Here is a 14,236-nt window from a genome sequence, read left to right on the forward strand (position 1 = left end):
GCCTCATGAAGAATCTTCTTGCTCCGGTGAAACCAACAACCAAATCGTATGAAGAACTGTGTACGCTGGGCCAGGAGCATCTAAATCTGAAGGAGAGCATTCTGATGGCAAGGTATCGATTTTATACATGTCAACATTCTGAAGGCCAGGAAGTGGCGAGCTACGTTGCCAAACTAAGGCACCTTGCAGGACATTGCGAATTCAGTAGAGCAAATGCTAAGAGACTTTTTTGTGCTTGGCATTGGCCATGAGGTTATCCTTCACAAACTATTGACAGGAAGGATAGACAGAAAGGAAAAGGAGGTGTGGTAGCATTGATGGTTAAAGAGGAGATTAATGCAATAGTAAGGAAGGACATTAGCTTGGATGCTGTGGAACCTGTACGGGTAGAGATGCGGAACACCAAAGGGCAGAAAACGCGAGTGGGAGTTGTGTACAGACCACCAAACAATGGTCGTGAGGTTGGGGATGGCATCAAACAGGAAATTAGGGATGCGTGCAATAAAGGTACAGCAGTTATCATGGGTGACTTTAATCTACATATAGATTGGGCTAACCAAACTGGTAGCAACACGGTGGAGGAGGATTTCCTGGAGTGCATAAGGGATGGTTTTCTAGACCAATATGTCGAGGAACCAACTAGAGAGCAGGCCATCCTAGACTGGGTCTTGTGTAATGAGAGAGGATTAATTAGCAATCTTGTTGTGCGAGCTGGAAGGGAATCTACCATATTCTGGTCTCTTGGGGAAGAGAGACCAGAATATGGTAGAATTCTTCATTAAGATGGAGAGTGACACAATTAATTCAGAGACTAGGGTCCTGAACTTAAAGAAAGGTAACTTCGATGGTATGAGACATGAATTGGCTACGATGGACTGGCGAATGATACTTAAGGGTTGACGGTGGATAGGCAATGGCAGACATTTAACGATCACATGGATGAACTTCATCAATTGTACATCCCTGTCTGGCGTAAAAATAAAATGGGGAAGGTGGCTCAACTGTGGCTAACAAGGGAAATTAGGGATAGTGTTAAATTCAAGGAAGCGGCATATAAATTGGCCAGAAAAAGCAGCAAACCTGAGGACTGGGAGAAATTCAGAATTCACAGAGGAGGACAAAGGGTTTAATTAGGAGGGGCAAAACAGAATATGGGAGTAAGCTTGCAGGGAACATAAAAACAGACTGCAAAAGCTTCTATAAATATGTGAAGAGAAAACGATTAGTGAAGACTAATGCAGGAGCTTTGCAGTCAGAATCAGGAGAATTTATGATGGGGAACAAAGAAATGGCAGACCAATTGAACAAATATTTTGGTTCTGTCTTCACTAAGGAAGACACAAACAACTTTTCGGAAATACTAGGGGACCAAGGGTCTAGCGAGAAGGAGGAACTGAAGGAAATCCTTATTAGTCAGGAAATTGTGTTAAGCAACTTGATGGGATTGAAGGCCAATAAATCCCCAGGGCCGGAGTCTGCATCTGTACTTAAGGAAGTGGCCCTAGAAATAGTGGACGCATTGGTGGTCATTTCCCAACATTCTAAAGATTCTGGATCAGTTCCTATGGATTGGAGGGTAGCTCATGTAACCCCACTTTTTAAAAAAGGAGGGAGAGAGAAAACACGGAATTATAGGCCAGTGAGCCTGACATTGGTAGTGGGGAAAATGTTGGAATCAATTATTAAAGACTTAATAGCAGCGCATTTGGAAAGCAGTGACAGGATCGGTCCAAGTCAGCATGGATTTATGAAAGGGAAATCATGCTTGACAAATCTTCCAGAATTTTTTGAGGATGTAACTAGCAGAGTGGACAAGGAAGAACCAGTGGATGTGGTATATTTGGACTTTCAAAAGGCTTTTGACAAGGTCCCACACAAGAGATTAGTGTGCAAAATTAAAGCACATGGTATTGGGGGTAATGTATTGATGTGGAGAGAGAACTGGTTGACAGACAGGAAGCAAAGAGTAGGAATAAACAGGTCCTTTTCAGAATGGCAGGCAGTGACTAGTGGGGTATCGCAAGGTTCAGTGCTGGGCCCCCAGCTATTTAAAATTTACATTAATGATTTGGACGAAGGAATTGAATGTAATATCTCCAAGTTTGCAGATGACACGAAGCTGGGTGGCAGTTTTGAGCTGTGAGGAAGATGCTAAGCGGCTGCAGGGTGACTTGGACAGGTTAGGTGAATGGGCAAATACATGGCAGATGCAGTATAATGTGGATAAATGTGAGGTTATCCATTTTGGGGGCAAAAACACGAAGGCAGAATATTATCTGAATGGTGACAGATTAGGAAAAAGGGAGGTGCTACAAGACCTGGGTGTCATGGTACATCAGTCATTGCAAGTTGGCATACAGGTACAGCAGGCGGTGAAGAAGAAAAATGTTATATTGGCCTTCATAGCGAGAGGATTTGAGGATAGGAGCAGGGAGGTCTTACTGCAGTGGTACAGGGCCTGGGTGAGGCCACACCTTGAATATTATGTACAGTTTTGATCTCCTATTCTGAGGAAGGACATTCTTGCTATTGAGGGAGTGCAGCGAAGGTTCACCAGACTGATTCCCCGGGTGGCAGGACTGACATATGAAGAAAGACTGGATCGACTAGGCTTATATTCATTGGAATTTAGAAGAACGAGAGGGGATCTCATAGAAACCCTATAAAATTCCGACGGGATTGGCCAGGTTAGATGCAGGAAGAATGTTCCCGATTTTGGGGAAACATAGAAACATAAAAACATAGAAAATAGGTGCAGGAGTAGGCCATTCGGCCCTTCGAGCCTGCACCACCATTTAATAAGATCATAGCTGATCATTCCCTCAGTACCCCTTTCCTGCTTTCTCTCCATACCCCTTGGTCCCTTTCCCCATAAGGGCCATATCTAACTCCCTCTTGAATATATCCAATGAACTGGCATTAACAATTCTCTGCGGTAGAGAATTCCACAGGTTAACAACTCTGAGTGAAGAAGTTTCTCCTCATCTCAGTTCTAAATGGCTTACTCCTTATCCTTAGACTGTGTCTCCTGGTTCTGGACTTCCCCAACATCGGGAACATTCTTCCTACATCTAACCTGTCCAGTCCCGTCAGAATTTTATATGTTTCTATGAGATCCCCTCTCATCCTTCGAAACGCCAGTGAATAAAGGCCCAGTTGATCCAGTCATCCTCATATGTTAGTCTTGCCATCCCGGGAATCAGTCTGATGAACCTTTGCTGCATTCCCTCAATAGCAAGCACATCCTTGCTCAGGTTAAGAGAACAAAACTGAACACAAAATTCCAGGTGAGGCCTCACCAAGGCCCTGTACAACTGCAGTAAGACCTCCCTGCTCCTATACTCAAATCCCCTCGCTATGACGGCCAGCATACCATTTGACTTCTTCACCGCTTGCTGTACCTGCATGCCAACTTTCAATGACTGATGTACCATGACACCCAGGTCTCGTTGCACCTTCCCTTTTCCTAATCTGCTGCCATTCAGATAATATTCTGCCTTCGTATTTTTGCCACCAAAGTGGATAACCTCACATTTATCCACATTATCCTGTATCTGCCATGTATTTGCCCACTTAGTTAACCTGTCCAAGTCATCCTGCAGCCTCTTAGCATCCTGCTCACAGCTCACACCCAGCCAGCTTAGTGTCATCTGCAAACTTGGAGCTATTACACTCAGTTTCTTCATCTAAATCATTGATGTATATTGTAAATAGCTGGGGTCCTAGCACTGAGCCCTGCAGCACCCCACTAGTCACTGTTTGCCATTCTGAAAAGGACCCGTTTATCCCGACACTCTGCTTCCTGTCTGCCAACCACTTCTCTAGCCACGTCAATACATTACCCCCAATACCATGTGCTTTAATTTTGCACACTAATCTCTTGTGTGGGACCTTGTCAAAAGCCTTTTCAAAATCCAAATGCACCACATCCACTGGTTCGCCCTTGTCCACTCTACTAGTTACATCTTCAAAAAATTCTAGAAGATTTGTCAAGCATGATTTCCCTTTCATAAATCCATGCTGACTTAGATCGATCCTGTCACTGCTTTCCAATGGGCTGCTCTTTCATCTTTAATAATTGATTCCAACATTTTCCCCACTACTGATGTCCGGCTAACCAGTCTATAATTATCCGTTTTCTCTCTCCCTCCTTTTTAAAAAAGTGGTGTTACATTAGCTACCCTCCAATCGATAGGAACTGATCCAGAGTCGATAGACTGTTGTAAAATGATCACTAATGCATCCACTATTTCTAGGGCCACTTCCTTAAGTACTCTGGAATGCAGACTATCAGGCCCCAGGGATTTATCGGCCTTCAATCCCATCAATTTTCCCAAACACAATTTGGATTTCCTTCAATTCCTCCTTCTCTCTCGACCCTCGCCCCCGTAGTATTTCCGGAAGGTTATTTGTATCTTCCTTCGTGAAGACAGAACCAAATTATTTGTTTAATTGGTCTGCCATTTCTTTGTTGCCCATTATAAATTCACCTGAATTTGACTGCAAGGGACCTACGTTTGTCTTCACTAATCTTTTCCCTTCACATATTTATAGAAGTTTTTGCAGTCAGTTTTTAAGTTCCCAGCAAACATACTCTCATACTCTATTTTCCCCCTTCTAATTAAATCCTTTGTCCTCCTCTGCTGAATTCTAAATTTCTCCCAGTCCTCAGGTTTGCTGCTTTTTCTGGCCAATTTATATGCCTCTTCCTTTGATTTAACACTATCCTTAATTTCTCTTGTTAGTCACGGTTGAGCCACCTTCCCCGTTTTATTTTTACTCCGGTCAGGGGTGCAAAATTGTTGAAGTTCATCCATGTGATATTTAAATGTCTGCCATTGCCTATCCACCGTCAACCCATTCAAGTATCATTCGCCAGTCTATTCTAGCCATTTCACGTCTCATACCATCGAAGTTACCTTTCCTTAAGTTCAGGACCCTAGTCTCTGAATTAACTGTGTCACTCTCCATCTTAATAAAGAATCCAAGAGGCGTTGCACAACAAGATTGCTAATTAGTCCTTTCTCATTACACATAACCCAGTCTAGGATGGCCAGCCCTCTGGTTGGTTCCTCGACATATTGCTCTAGAAAACAATCCCTAATACACTCCAGGAAATCCTCCTCTACCATATTGCTACCAGGTTGGTTAGCCCAATCTATATGTAGATTAAAGTCACCCATGATGACTTCTGTACCTTTATTGAACACATCCCTAATTTCTTGTTTGATGCTGTCCCCAACCTCACTCCTACTGTCATCTGTACTAGCGTTTTCTGCCCTTTGGTATTCTGCAGCTCCACCCATACAGATTGCACATCATCCAAGCTAATGTCCTTCCTTACTATTGCGTTAATTTCCTCTTTAACCAGCAATGCTACCCCACCTCCTTTTCCTTTCTGTCTTTCCTTCCTGAATGTTGAATACCCCTGGATGTTGAGTTCCCAGCCTTGGTCACCCTGGAGCCATGTCTCCGTGATGCCAATTATATCATATTCTTTAATTGCTGCCTGCGCAGTTAATTTGTCCACTTTTTTACGAATACTCCTCGCATTGAGGCACAGAGCCTTCAGGCTTGTCTTTTTAACACACTTTGCCCCTTTAGAATTTTGCTGTAATGTGGCCCTTTTTGATTTTTGCCTTGTGTTTCTCTGCCCTCCACTTTTCTTTTTCTTTTTTCTATCTTTTGCTTCTGCCCCCATTCTACTTCCCTCTGTCCAGAACCAGGGGTCACAGGCTAAGGATAAGGGGTAAGCCATTTAGGACTGAGATGAGGAGAAACTTCTTCACCCTGTGGAACTCTCTACCACAGAAAGTTGTTGAGGCCATTTCCTTAGATATATTCAAAAGGAAATTAGATGTGGCCCTTACGGCTAAAGGGTATGGAGAGAAAGCAAGAATGCGGTACTGAAGTTGCATAATCATACATTATCATATTGAATGGTGGTGTAGGCTCGATGGCATGGCCTACTCCTGCACCTATTTTCTATGTTTCTATGTTCAAGCCCGCATCTAACGGCCAGGCAGAATGGGCAGTCCAAACCATCAAGCAAAGCTTGAAATATGTGTCAGAAGGCTCCCTGCTGACCCGCCTGTCCCGAGTCCTGCTCAGCTACTGCACAAGACCCCACTTGCTCACCGGGGTTCCCCCAGCCGAACTGCTCATGAAAAGGGCACTCAAAACAAGGCTCTCTCTAGTCCACCCTGATCTCCATGATCACGTCGAGGGCAGGCTGCATCTACAAAGCATGTACCATGATCGCACAAATTTGTCACGCGATATTGAAGTCAATGACCCTGTATTTGTACTCAACTGTTGACATGGTCCCAAATGGCTTACTGACACTGTCAGAGCCAAAGAAGGGAGTAGGGTGTTTGAGGTCAAACTTGCAAATGGACTAACTTGCAGAAAGCATTTGGACCAAACCAAACTGCAATTCACAGACAGCCACAAGCAATCTGAAGAGGATACCACCAACTTCGACCTTCCGATACACACACAAGTGGCAACCGGCATCACGGTTGACCACGAAGCTGAACTCATCATCCCCAGCAGCCCAGCAAGTCTAGCTGCACAGCAGCCCAGCAAAGGCCAAACCAACTCATCTGCACCTGTGTTTGTACCGGGACAATTGACTAGGGAGCGGAAAGCCCCAGATTGTCTCACCCTGTAAATAAGTGTACTTTTGACTTTTGGCGGGGGGGGGGAGGGGTTGCGGAGGAGTGATGTTATGTATGCAATACCTTGTAACCAGCATTCTACCACCACCAGAGGGCTCATCTGTTGGAGTCCCAAGGGATCCCAGCATCCCTTGGGAGCACTGTATATAAGCAGGCCTCCCATGCTGTGCCAGCACTCTGGAGTCAGAATAAAGAGACTAAGGTCACACTTACTCAAGTCTACAGTACTCAGTCACATTGGTTTATTTGAGACATAACATAGCCTGACATCAATTTTTGGGAAAATGCTGGAATCCATTGTTAAGGAAATGGTGTCAGGGCACTTAGAAAATCATAACATGATTAGGCAGAGCCAACATGGTTTTATGAAAGGGAAATTGTGTTTGACAAATTTATTAGCATTTTTTGAGCATGTAACTAGCAGGGTAGATAAAGGGGAACCAGTGGATGCAGTATATTTGGATTTCCAAAAGGCATTCGATAAGGTGCCACATAAAAGATTATTACACAAGATAAGCGCTCATGGGATTGGAGGTAATGTATTAGCATGGATGGAGGATTGGTTAACGGACAGAAAACAGAGAGTAGGGATAAGTGGGTTGTTTTCTGGTTGGCAGGCCCTAACTAGTTGGGTGCCGCAAGGATCGGTGCTATTAACAATCTATATTAATGACCTAGATGAAGGGACCGAGTGTAATGTATCCAAGTTTGCTGATGATACAAAGCTAGGTGGGATAATAAGCTGTGAGGAGAACACAAAGCGTCTGCAAAGGGATCTAGATGGACTAAGTGAGTGGGCAGTAAGATGGCAGGTGGAGTATAATGTAGGGAAATATGAGGTTATTCACTTTGGTAGGAAGAATAGAAAAATAGAATATTTTTTAAATGGTGAGAAACTTTTAAATGTTGGTGTTCAGAGAGATTTGGGTGTCCTTGTGCAAGAAACACAGAAAGCTAGCATGCAGGTACATCAAGCAATAAGGAAGGCAAATGGCATGTTGTCCTTTGTTGCAAGCGGTTGGAGTATAAGAGTAAGGAAGTCTTGCTACAATTGTATAGGGCCTTAGTGAGACCACACCTGGAGTACTGTGCACAGTTTTGGTCTCCTTATCTAAGGAAGGATATACTTGCCTTGGAGGCGGTGCAACGGAGGTTCACTAGATTGATTCCTGGGATGAGAGGGTTGTCTTATGAAGAGAGATTGTTTAGAATGGGCCTATACTCTCTGGAGTTTAGAAGAATGAGAGGTGATCTCATTGAAATGAACAAAATTCTGAAGGGGATTGACAGGGTAGATGCTGAGAGGTTGTTTCCCCTGGCTGGAGTGTCTAGAACAAGGGGGCACAATCTCAGGATAAGGGGTAGGCCATTTAAGACAGCGCTGAGGAAGAGTTTCTTCACTCAGAGTGCTGTGAATAATCTTTGAAATTCTCTGCCTCAGAGGGCTTTGAATGCTCTGAACATATCCAAGGCTGAGATAGATAGATTTTTGGACTCGAGGGGAATCAAGGGATGTGAAGATCGGGCAGGAAAGTGGAGATGAGATCGATCATCAGCCATGATCTGAATGGCGGAGTAGGCTTGAGGGGCCTTTTGAGGATGTAACCAGGGGAAACAACCTCTGAACAAAACCGGCCTTAATGGCCAGCGCTACAACGGGGAAATTTTACTTTACAGGAAAGATGTTATTGCATTGGAGAGGTACGGAGGAGATTTACAAGGATGTTGCCAGCACTGGAAAATTGTAGCTATGAGGAAAGATTGGATAGACAGGGCTTTGGCACAGAGGAGGCTGAGGGGAGACTTAATTGAGGTAAATAAACTTATGAGGGGCCTAGATAGAGTGGATAGGATGGACCTATTTTCCTTAGCAGAAAGGTTCATAGCTAGGAGGCCTAGATTTAAAGTCATTTGTAGATGGATTAGAGGGCAGTTGAGGAGAATATTTTTCACTCAGAGGGTGGTGGGAGTTTGGAACTCACTGTCTGAAAGGGTGGTAGAAGCAGAAACCATCTTCAAATTTGAAAAGTACTTGGATATGCACTTGAAGTGATGTAACCTACAGGGCTACAGACGAAAGCTAGGAAGTGGGATTAGACTGGATAGCTTTTTTCAGCTGACCACTGAATGGCCTCCTTCTGTGCCGCAAATTTTTATGATTATATGATTCCCAGCCCTGGTTTCTTCTTTGTTGACTGATGACGCATAGAAATCATAGAAATTTACAGCACGGTACGAGGCCATTTCGGCCCATCATGTCCGCACCAGCCGACCAAGAGCTATTCAGCCTAATCCCACTTTCCAGCTCTTGGTCCGTAGGTTACGGCACTTTAAGTACACATCCAAGTATTTTTTAAATATGGTGAGGGTTTCTGCCTCTACCACCCTTTCAGGCAGTGAGTTCCAGACTCACACCACCCTCTGGGTGAAGAAATTTCCCCTCATATCTCCACTAAACCTCCCCTCAATTACTTTAAATCTATGCTCCCTGGTTGTTGACCTCTCTGCCAAGAAACAGGTCCTTCCGATCCACTCTATCCAGGCCCCTCATAATTTTATACACCTCAATCAGGTCTCCTCTTAGCCTCCTCTGTTACAAAGAAAACAGACCCAGCATCTCCAATCTTTCCTCATAGCCAAAATTCTCCAGTCCAGGAAACATTCTTCTAAATCTCCTCCGTGCCCTCTCCAGTGCAATCAGATCGGTTCCTGTAATGTGGTGACCAGAACTGCACACAGTACTCCAGCTGCAGCCTAACCAGCGTTTTATACAATTCAAGCATAACGTTCTTGCTCATGTATTCCATGCCTCGACTAATAAAGGCAAGTATTCCTTCTTAATCACCTTATCTACCTGGCCTGCTATATTTAGGGATCTGTGGACTTGCACTCCAAGGTCCCTTTGTTCCTCTACACTTTTCAGTGTTGTACCATTTAATGTGTATTCCATTGCCTTGTTAGACCTCGCCAAATGCATTACCTCACACTTATCCGGATTGAATTCCATTTGCCACTGTTCCGCCCACCTAACCAGTACATTAATATCTTTCTGCAGTCCGCAGCTTTCTTCTCCATTATCAACCACACAGCCTATTTTAGTGTCATCTGTAAACTTCTTAATCATACCCCCAACATTCAAGTCCAATTCATTGATATATACCACAAAAAGCAAGGGATCCACCACTGAGCCCTGCAGAACCCCACTGAATACAGCCTTCCAGTCACAAAAACACCAATCATTACCCTTTGCCTCCTGCCTCCGAGCCAATTTTGGATCCAACTTGCCACTTTGTCCTGGATCCCATGTGCTTTTACTTTCGTGACCAGTCTGCCATTTGCGAACTTATCAAAAGCTTTGCTAAAATCCACATGCACTACATTATACACACTGCCCTCATCGACCCTCCTGGTTAGCCCTTCTCAAAATTCAATCAAATTAGTCAAACACGACCTTCCCTTAATAAATCCATGCTGACTGTCCTTGATTAATCCATTGGGCTAGACTTTCCACTTCACATCGCCCATCTATGACCCATCTATGGCCCAAAACAGATCACTATCGCCCATTTTAAGCAAAAAGTGGAAACTAGGCCGGAAAAACAGGTGCCTAAGTTTCCACTTTGACTGCCGAGATGATCACTGAAATGATAGCCCACACAAGGCCCATCCCAAGTTTCAGCACCTAGCATGTACTTCGCTGGGCCGATGCAAGCCCCAAAAGAGTGCTAAGAAATAATTGCTTTTTCTGTGCCTAAGAGAAAGATAATGGGCACTACGGACGCCATTTTGAACTTCAGAGGAAGGGTGGGGGATTAGTTGTGAGTTATTTAGAGAGTTAATTTAAAGATAATTGTACTCAGAATATTGGGACAGGGGATATAAATAGGTATTATCAAGTTATTTTTTTAAAAAAGCTATTATATATTGAAATTATTTTGTAAATAGCTTTTACATAGTGAAGTTATTTACTGATATTGTTGGGGTCTGTCAAACTGACTGGTATACAGCGTAGAGAGTACTGAGAGTGGAGAGTACAGTGATTAGAGAGTATTGTTGAGAGATTATTAAAATTAGTGAAAGTAATTATTGATAGTGATTATGGGGCCTATGCTTTCCTTGCCTTTAATTGCAACTGCTCACACACTAGTTACTGAAAGGATCAATCGAAGAGGTGGCACAGTAATGCGTAGACAGAGACGAAGACAGAGGAGGAGACCGTACAGCCAACGAAGGAACTAGGAAAAGCTGTCTTACCTGAACTTGTCTGAAAATACTTGTCTTAGGAGGCTGCGATTCCGGAAGGAGGTCATCGATGAGATATGTCAACTCATCAAGGGTGATCTGCAGCCTTCCAGCACCATCAGAACCGCTCTGTCCGTTGAGGTGAAAGTTACTGCTGCCCTAGCCTTCTACGCATCGGGATCTTTTCAGGCTTCAGCTGTTGACATCTGCCATATCTCTCAGCACGCCACAAACTGCTGCATTTTATAGGTGACTGAAGCTCTGTATGCTCATGGAGGGATTTTATAAGCTTCACAATGACCAGGGAGGCACAGACCGAGAGGACTTTGGGCACAAGAATAGCAGACTTCCTCAAGGTGCACGGAGCAATAGACTGTACGCGCATTGCCCTCAAAGCACCCTTAAAGAATGCAGAGGTCTTTCGTAACAGAAAGGGGTTCCACTCGCTAAATGTGGATATTCAAATGTTGATTTACAGTTAGGGTTCATCAAAAGTTAACTGTACTGCACTGCACTGGCCTATCATTGGAATTTATGCTTAGTTTAAATAAAGTTTAAGTTTAAGTAAAGTACTGGTATAGTAAAAGAATAAACAAATATGGATTAGCAACTGTAAAGTTGATAACTAATGTAACTAGGAGAGAAGACACTGAAAATTTGTTGAATTAAAGAATTTTTTTTATTAACAAAGATAAAAAAATGAACTTTTAATAAACTTTTTAACTATACCCTCCCTCCAACCCCCTGCCCCCCGCACCAACCCACCCTTCCCTCAAATCCCCAAAACGTTAACAATTAGCAAAGTAAGAACATTGAACTTCGAACATTTAACATTGAACATTGAATGAATAAACTTTTGGAAGCACGCCCCCCTCCCTACCTGTGGCCACGTTTCCCTCCAGGTCCTGTCCCACCCCATGTTCGTACCCCACCCGCCTGTTTTGGTCTACGCAGACCGACACCAAGACGTCGTGCAGTTTGTGACGGCAAGACTTCCTGCCATGGTGGAGGTGATGGAGTGGAAGCAGAAGCCTGAGGCTCCACTTCCGAGTCAGGAGGAACTGTGCCCTCCATACTTGCTTGCGTGCTCGGGGTCTCGCTACGAGCAAACACGACACCTTGGGGTGCAGCGCCGTGTCCAGCCAGCAATGCATTCCATAGGGCATTGGTTGTAGTTGTCTGTTGCCGAATGGCCTCCAACGTCTCCCTTGCAGTCTGTGCTTGCTCAGAAGACCAGTTGGAGAAGTTCGTGCAGAACTTGCTCCAGGTTGCTGGAAACTGGCTCCAGTCCGCGGAGAACTGGAACTGCGAAACCTTGGATAAGGTCACGACCAATTACGACCGTCTCCCTGCACAGGGATAATAAGCTCTCAGTCTGGCCCTCCATGGTAGGCGATTGCTCAACCTGCTGACCGGACCTCCGTGGGTTCGCCGTTTGAAACATTACGCGCCTTGGCATCATCACCTGCACACCGCTTGGTCCTGGTGCATCATCCATCTCAATAGAGATGGTCGCAGGTTGTTCCCCCCCGAAAAAACAATCTTATCATCTTCCTCCTCCTCCTCCTCTTCCTCCTGCTCAACTTGAGTAAAAACTTGAATAATAACTTCCTCCTCTTCCGTCTCTTCCGCCTGCGAGCTGTTTGTAGGATCGGGAGTTGCGGATGTCTCCGCTGACTCAACGGACTCAACGGACACTTGACCTTAGAAAGACGAATAAAATTTCTAAACAATTTATAACAATACATATCAATACATATCAATATTTCAATAACCCAAAACATTGCAATACTTTTCAAAACCCCATATGCACAAGGGTTCACCAGGGCTAACTGGGCCTCATTCGTAGATCAAGAGTACATCAAAATTATTGAATTATAATTGAATAACATTACATTCGTAACTACAATATTTTTAGTATGTATTTAGTAATGTTTGACACATTGCACAGTGCATAGTTCCCATTACTCACAAGACTCAAAGGTGGGTTCGGCCACATCACGGGTCATGACCGAATGGCTTTCAAGCCCTACCAAGGCCACCGCAAGCTCCTCGTATTGATTCAGCACATGTACCGCAGCGGAGCTGCCACCCATCCTCCTTTGCTCCGCACAGTTGATAGATATCATCTTCTGTAAATAATAAGATAACATTGCATGGCATAAGCTAATGGTCTTGGCAATAAACATTTAAGACTGACAGATTTAAATGTTCAATTAATAATTAACATTGTATTGCATATGAATAATTTTTCATACTATAAGATTCAACTTAGTGTTAGGGTGCATAAATTAATTACTAATTTAATTATTTTATATTATAAAGAAATGACATTGAAGATTCTAATTAAAATTTATAAACATCATTTAAATAATACATATGTATGATTTTAAATATAAAATACAACTTATTCTGGCTGCTGCCAGCAGGCTGTTCCATCTCTTATGGCACTGGTCTGCAGTCCGCACTTCATTTGATGCCGATGTTACTACATCGGCAATCTCAATCCATATTCTACAATATGCCCGGGGTGGACGTTTCCCATGCCCACCCCGTGTCAAGTCCTTGTACTCACCTTGTACTTACAACATTTACAAGGGCCTTGTTGGTCTCCTCGCTAAAGGCTTTGGCCCTTCTCCTTTCACTTTCTCTTTCTCTTTCTCCCTGCTTTGCCATTATTTTAAGAAATGAAATGAAATGAAATGAAAAGATCTATCAGATCTATCAGATTTGTCAGATTTCTCAGTTTTTTCCTTCAAATATAACTACTAAGGATAGAACAAATGCACAAGCCTCTCTCGATCTCCCTCTCCCGCTCTCTCTGACCCTCCCTGTGCTTCTGAGCATGTGCGATCACCCCTGACCTCTCGAAACGCGGCAAAAAAATCAACCAAAAAAATACATGCGCACAATAGCGTTGCTAGGGAAGCTTTTTTTTTCTATGATTTCTGTTGACTTCTGTTTTCTTTGGGCGATCATGAGATTGCCAGAAAATCAGATTACCCATTTGAGATCGCCGGGGTAAGGCCGAGTGGAAAATCGCGCAAAAAAAGGGGCGATGTGCCGGCGATCAGCTCGGCCGAGACGCCACACATTGCTGGAAAATAGCTCATTTTTTCGGGCTTTAGCCACCTAGTGGAAAGTCTAGCCCAATATCTTTCCAAATGAAGATTTATCCTGTCCCTCAGGACTTTTTCCAATAATTTTCCCATGACTGAGGTTAGGCTGACTGGCCTGTAATTACTCGGTCTAATCTTTTCTCCCTTTTTAAACAAAGGTATACCATTAGTATTCCTCCAGTCCTCTGACACCAC

This window comes from Pristiophorus japonicus, chromosome 10 (genome assembly GCF_044704955.1).
Source record: "Pristiophorus japonicus isolate sPriJap1 chromosome 10, sPriJap1.hap1, whole genome shotgun sequence".
Classification (NCBI taxonomy): Eukaryota; Metazoa; Chordata; class Chondrichthyes; family Pristiophoridae; genus Pristiophorus; species Pristiophorus japonicus.